At 36.2% G+C, this 7565-nt stretch overlaps 1 pseudogene; it reads left to right on the top strand.

Annotated features, from left to right (window-relative positions):
• Positions 1-6865: 6865 nt before the first annotated feature.
• On the top strand, positions 6866-7319 carry LOC122794751 (annotated as a pseudogene).
• The last annotated feature ends 246 nt before the right edge of the window (positions 7320-7565 follow it).

Raw genomic sequence — 7565 nt, 5'->3', positions numbered from 1 at the left:
CTTAAAGTGTCTGACGCCTGCAGTGAGCTCCTAAAGTCCTTTTGCAAAACTTGTAATGTTGAAGGAACCCTGGCCATAAATTTGAGAGCTACTGAAACTTAGTTATAAACCCAGTCTTTTATGCCCTTGTGGCATTTCTAAAATTCCTCAGAAAACTCTACCAGTAAATGTAATGATGCCCTGCTTTCCTGTAACATTCTTTAAGGTGAATGAACAGTGCATATGATGGCCACTTTCTTTTGCACTATCCTTAGAAAGTCTAACAATCTTCAAAAAGGTGAAGAGTTTGAAGAATACTGGCTATTTCTTCCCTTTTTGTTATATGAATAAGATTATTTCATTTGGATTATCCACTAAGTCCTGTACATTATTAGACAGTTGTTTAATTTCTTCTCTTAACACGTTACTCTTTAGTCATGCATACCTTGCGATATGATACAGCCATTGTTGTTTCTTTGAGGCCATAAATCTCAACTTCTTTGCTAAAGATTTCCGGACAAAGGAAAAAATGGTGGAACAAAAACATGAGATAATTTTTAAATGTTACTCTGATTCACCTAGGTTAATAGAAAACAGGGTTTGCATCAACATGCATTTTTTTTAAACAATGTAAAGTATGAAACTCTAATGAGTATCATAATGGGATAATTATAATCTTCATTAATTTAGTAGAAAATAAAACAAAATATGAGGTACAGGGAAAAATATGAGGCAAAATCAAGGATGTTCTGTGAAATTAGAGGCAGATGAGGGGTGTGCTTGACGCCCATTTTCATGTTTAATACATCAGCATTTAAAGCAGTAAGCATTTTTAAAGGAATTGTTTCATCCATAAAAAGATCCACAGATCAGAGAAGTAGAAGGACTTCTTTACATTTCTCTTTACATGTTTAGCATCTTTTTATTTCTTGTAGCTATTTTCTTGAAAGGTACTTCAACAGGGCATTAAGAGCCTCTCCTATGAATTCTCCTTTCTACTGCTTGGGATGTAATGAAGCAGTAAGTCACACATTTTCAAAACTTTTTCTGATGCCATTTATCTGGTACAGTGTGCATATATATATATATATATATATATATATATATATATATATATATATATATATATATATATAAGGCAGCAGAAAAAAAAAATGAGTCTCACTTACCAGCTGAGACAACAAAGAACATACAATGGTATGAAGCTCTGCAAAGATATGATTTCATTCATCTTGTTTAGTAACATGATCAAAGCATTATTGTGACAAGGATCTGTGAGCCTCATTTCATGAAAACCATTCAACATGGTATGCAGTAGTGTGTAAGGATGTTATGACTTATTTTTTCATGGCACTAAAGTTCCTGTACCAATGCCACTTGCTAGGGTGTAAGATGAAGGCTATAATTTAAATACCCTTTGATGAGGCAATTTCAAATGGAGGGGCTAATGGGTAGTTCTTCAGCCTGTTGGTAATTAGGCTTCTTCTGTAAGCATTGGATGCCACAGTCTTGGGAGCTGACTCCAACCATTAAATAATTGGGATGATGACATCACCTGACTTGCAGGTCTGCTGAAGGACAGATGCATGTAAAGGTAGGAGGCTGTTTTTTAGCAGGCACAGAGGATATAAGTACTCAGAATGGCTGACTAACTAGAACTTGTGCCCAACGTTCACCATTCTTTCTTGCTTTTAGCACTACACTAATTTTGTCATTTTTTTTTCTTGACAACATTATTACTAGGCACACAATGCAAGCTTTGTCTCAGTCAAGGCCTAGACACAATGAATTCAGTAAGTCATGCTTATTTGCAAAACATAGACTGGAATTAATTGAGATTCTTCTCAAGATAACACGTGTTAAAGTAGTTAGCAGAATTCTTGCAGATTATGAACACGTTAAATTAAATTAATTGTACCAATAACCATTTAGAAATATGAAGTGTGTCCTTATTTTCTTTATAATCAATCTTCTCAACTACCTTGCAATATCTGTTTTTAATATGATTTCTAATGGGCTTTTAATGTTTATGTCAAGTTTCATATGAGTATCAAGTTAAAGATTGTATATAACAATAAAAAATTAACAAGCTGTAATGTAGCTTGGATGTTTACACTTTTGAATGATCCTTATATAAATCATTAATAAAATAGCATTTCCTCACTTGTGCCAGTGGAGAACCCCCCCCCCCCCCATCTGGTTCCTCCTAATCCTCCAGTACTTATTTCTCCAGGGTACCCCCAAGATTACAGGCCAGCAGCATGCCCAATTGTTGATGGGGAATAGAGGTTAAGGTATTCATTGATATGGAATCAGGCAGGAGTGCAGCATCTCCAGTTTCTTCAGAGCTGTAGCTAAGGTAGGGCAAATGGGTAGCCGCCTGGGGTGCAAAGTGGTAGGGAGCATGGTCAGCAGATTTTTCAGTCTTCAATGCATTACCTGCATTTTTTTATATTCAAGTCTAAGGGGAGAACTGCTTTTTTGTTTTGTTTTGTTTTTGCTCTTCAATCTGAAATTGAGCTGGGCAACAAATCATTGGATGCCAGAAGCTACACCTCTGTGTTTCTTTAATGTCCCATGGGATTTTTCTGAAAGCAGCTTATCTCTGTTTGGTCAGTTGAATGATTTCAGTGAGTGAGTGGGTTGGCACATAAGTATTGTGAAAGAGATTTTCATATCTATAAAGTAATGCATCTCTTCTTTTTTATGACCCTAGATCAGCCACTGATAATGCCTTTCACTTAGTTATCACTGAACTTCCATCAGAGATTGTGTCATAGGCATCTCCCAGCATATCCCCACACACCCTTCTGAGATAGATGAGCAGATATACCCATCATAATTCCTTTCCCATTTCCGGTTGACTGCTGATCTACAATGCTTCATCCCTCTGTGCCGCAGAACCATCAGATAAATATAAAGAAGATAAAGAAGATTAACTGGCAGCAAATATAGCTGCCTTTCAAGAAATTTTCAGATACTGCTTATTTTACTTGTTGCATAGTGTTTATGAACCTCTGGCTAACTACATATCCATTACCATAAAACATTTGTCTTCCATTCTCGAATTATGTCTTGGCACAGAATTGCCACTTTTCATTTGTTTCCCTGCTCCTTGAAGGAAAGGCCTGTGTCATCACATTGCTATGTTCTCTAGACAGGGCTCATACTTCATTTACACTCTGCAGAGTAGTGTGTCATGCATTAATGTCTGTGTAAATGTATATTCCTACATATTATTGCTGAATGTTCACATTCTCACTCTTATCCCTATGATGCACAGTATACCGAGGTAATTTCCACATTAACAGTTTTGCACTGTTAGATCTCCAGAACGTTAAGTGTTATCTTTGAATCTTGCATAGGACACATATTTCACATACCAAGGGCAAGTCACTGTAAGATGTTCCACCTGTAAGACCTAGTCGATAATTTGTCTTTTTGGTGCATAAGAAATACTTACTCAAACATTTAGCATGGAAGTACAACACCATATGCATTCAGTCTTTCACTGATATCATAGCAAAGATTTTCAGCTCCAAGAAAAAAATGTAAGGGACCATCTTTTTCACAAAATAAAGTATAAAAAGAGCCTAGTTTTTGCATCAAATAATGAATAATTTGGTATTATATATGGTCAGAGGATACATCCATATTCAAGGGTTTCTTACTTACACTTGTTCAGAGCATGCCCAATATACTTTAAACATTTTATTAGAAATAAATGACTATACATATATACTGCTAGTAAATATATATTAAAAAAACTCAGTCCTCAGAATCACTAATTTTGTAAGCGATATTGCAAGTATACTTATTAATGTTTATATACATTTTCTATTTTAGGTATTGAATGCTGTGAAAAAGGTCCAATTACATGCTAGTACTGGAGAGGAAATACCTTTTGATAAAAATGGCGATGCAGTGATCATGTATGAAATTTTGAATATACAGCTATTACCCAATGACAAATTTCACCTGGTAAAAGTAGGTAGAATAGAACCTAGAACCTCTCCAGGCAAAGAAGTTAGCATGAATGTGAGTGCCATCATGTGGAATGAAAAGCACAAAGAGGTAGGCTTTATGTTAAAATATAAATATTAATTACACAAAATAATTTCTGTAATGACCCATTTTGTCTTGATGCTTAAATCCTTAAAAAGTAGAAAGAAATGACAGTGTGTGAATGGAAGTGGGTGCAATATTTGGAAGGGAAGTAATTTGAAACAGACAATAGAAAATGCTATTTGATAGACAGATTATGGAACCATGCAGTGTATTGCCAAATAAAGTAAGTGAATGCTATACAACAAAGTTTTTCAAAAATACTTAAGGTAGATGGAAAAAAGGATCAGCTAGTGGTAGGAAAGATGTATTTACAAATGCGCAAGCTTCAGTGTTTAAACAGGCTTGAAATACCATAGGATTTCATATGCTGGTATATTCAGATATACCATTTGAAGCATATATGTTCTATGCATGTCATTTATGTTGTCACTGTAAAGACTTTAGACACTGTTATTTGTGCTAGCATGTCTGGTTGAGTTTTTGTATATAAGTTTGGATTCACCTGTGTATTATATGCCAGCATGACTGGCTATGATAGTGTAAATAAGTTCTTACATATTGATTTACAATGTGTTTGTACATAATGTTTTAAAGACTTGAACATTATCCTTTTATATTTTAACTGCTCATGTTTGTGATGAAAAAATCTAAAGGCAAACTCAGATTTAGCTGATCTGCAGATGATGTCATTGGAATGTTGACAGTTGCTATGTGTTGCTGTCACAAGCTGAAAGACAGGAAGGAACGTTTAGAAAACAACTGTTGGTTGATTTTCAAAATATGAAATGAAAATTAGAATCAGAATGGTTGTGACAGTTAGGCTAGTATATAAAAGAGTCTGCTGAAGACAGCTAACAGTCAGTTGTCCGTTACATTTGTTGGTTAACAGCCTAGGGTTGTCACCTTCGTTCATGGCTAAAACCGGAGCCAAGCCACGCCCCTCGCGTCACCAGTAACCCCGCCCGCCCCACCCCCTCTCCCGCAAACATACCGCCTATTTTGTGATGTCACGACAGCATCACTCAACGGGAACGCCCTCTTTTTTCGTTCCCGCCGCCTGCTTTTGGCTGATTTGCTATGCTTTTCTGTAAAAAAAGCATAGTAAATCAGCCGATCAACGGGAACGCCCTCTTTTTTCGTTCCCGACGCCTGCTTTTGGCTGATTTGCTATGCTTTTCTGTAAAAAAGGCATAGTAAATCAGCCGATTTACAAACTCCGATAGTCTGTTTCCTTTTTGAAACAGAATACCGGAATCTGTACAGTGTTTTCCAGACTACCGGAGAATCAGTTTGATTTCCTGATAGTCCGGAAAAAAAACGGAGGGGTGGCAAGCCTATAACAGCCAGTTGTGAATTGTTCACAGATGTACTGTGCAGCAGATACCTAAAAGGACAAACCAAGAACTGTAAGTTGCTCTGTAGTAGTTTAGTTTAGATTAGGGACAGTGTTCTTTAGTCAGAAATTTATAATTAATCAGTTATATCAGTTAGAGTATTTCTCAATGCTGGATTCCTATCCTTCAGTATTGATTTCATTTTCCTGGTGATAGAGCTCTGATTGTTTATTTAAAATTACTGTTTTATCTTTTTAATCATTTTGCTCATTATTAAATAATTTTATTAACTTGCATTGTGTCTGATGATACAGTGTTTTGCTTTAGCGATTTGATAGTGCCTATACTTGCTTTGATAATTCCCAGGCCACTCTGAAAGCTTTGGTGCTTAGGTCATTTGCTACTACTTGTTTTAATATTTAATTTTCACACTCAGACACGCCTTTAGAAGAGTATAAAGACACTCTAATTGGTGGCAGCATTACCATATTATTTTGGGGAAGGGACACAGCTGGGAATTTGTGTCAGGCTTTCCAGAAGTGTTTGGATGTGTGAGATTTAATTTATTTAAGTGTCAGTGTATCAGATGTCTTAAACTGGGACATATTGCTATGAAGTGTGTAATAAGGTGTTACATTAGGGGTGGACAGAAGTATACAGTCCAGTCCCAGGCTATGGGGCATGTTCCTGTTGTGCTCTTAGGGGAAAATTGTGAAATATTACTCCTGTTTAAGTGGCAGTCTCACATTGGATTCAGTAGTGAGGATTGAAGCTCCTTGGTTAATGACCTAGGATAGTAACAGCTGTCACACTAATTGGTGGCAGTTCAGTGGGATATTATCTGGATATCATAATCATAAAAAGCCCTTTGGAGGTACTTAGCAGTGAGACTAATGGATTTTAGTCATCTTTTAAAAGAAGTATGCATTTGCATACTTGCATTTTCAAAGGAAATGTAAAATGAAGCAAACAGTACATCAGACAACTATTCATTCCTCATAGACTTCCTTTGGTTCACTTTGACTAAAAGGGGAGATAAGCACAGGTAAATTTTTACTTACAACAGCAGACTTGGGATAAACTGTAAATCTGCTTTCTTGAACTGAATCTGATTCCTGATACTCATTCAAGCCTACAGCAACTTTTTTTGTATGCATACAGTTAACACCCATTATACTTACTGGCATCCAGAACTTTTTGGTTCTAGCTTCTTTAACTAAGTGACTTACTAGCTAATGACATGTAATATTAGAAAGAACACAGAGTTATTAACAAAATGACACTAAGACTATTAATCTAGAATGCTCTGCAGTAGAAAAATGAACAAATGCCATTTATAAGAAGAGAGGTTAGGACAGTTTGCTGTGCTTTTCTATTGTTACATAGATGAGGAACAACTGTGGACTGGACAATGCGGTCAAGAATCAGTGCAGAGTTTTAAATCTTGTTTTAACTTGGAAAGTTAGTAAAACAGTTTTCATCAGTGTAGACTCATATCTTGGGAGAAATGAGGTTACAGGCTTCAGTATCTGGCAAAGTGTTCATTCAGCGAGATTACAGCAATGGGACTATGTGTCAGTTCCAGACCAAATTTCCTTCAGAATTAGAAAATCGGATTGACAAGCAACAGTTTGAGGAAACCGTTCAGAGCCTAAATAATCTTTATGCTGAAGCAGAGAAACTTGGGGGTCAGTCATATCTTGAAGGATGCCTAGCTTGTCTGACAGCATACACAATATTTTTGTGTGTGGAGACGCATTATGAAAAGGTTTAGAAGAAAATTGCCAAGTATATCCAAGAGCAGAATGAAAAAAATTATGCACCTAGAGGACTCTTGCTGACTGATCCAATTGAGCGAGGACTGAGAGTTGTATCCTTTTGTCACTGATGATTGAAATTACTATTTACGAAGACAGAAGTACTGGCAGTGGAAGGTAAAGGTGAATAAAAGAGGGAACATTCCAAAGACATGCATCTGGAGCATTTCTCCCCGGGTCTCCGCTGAAAACAGGCTCTGTGGAACCTAGTCGGACATTCCCGGTCAACAAATGTAAAATAAATAAAAATAAATAAAAATAAAAAATAAAAATAATTCATGTTTTCATATTCATGTTCATATTTTCATAACTAACAGACCTACATAACGTTGATGGATATGGTATGAAATGCCATGGTAGGAGACAG

Source organism: Protopterus annectens, chromosome 2.part1 (assembly GCF_019279795.1).
Source record: "Protopterus annectens isolate FY-2018-M chromosome 2.part1, PAN1.0, whole genome shotgun sequence".
In the NCBI taxonomy this organism is placed as follows: Eukaryota; Metazoa; Chordata; order Ceratodontiformes; family Protopteridae; genus Protopterus; species Protopterus annectens.
Note: the sequence above shows the minus strand (reverse complement) of the source record. Positions and strands in the feature narration are given on the sequence as shown.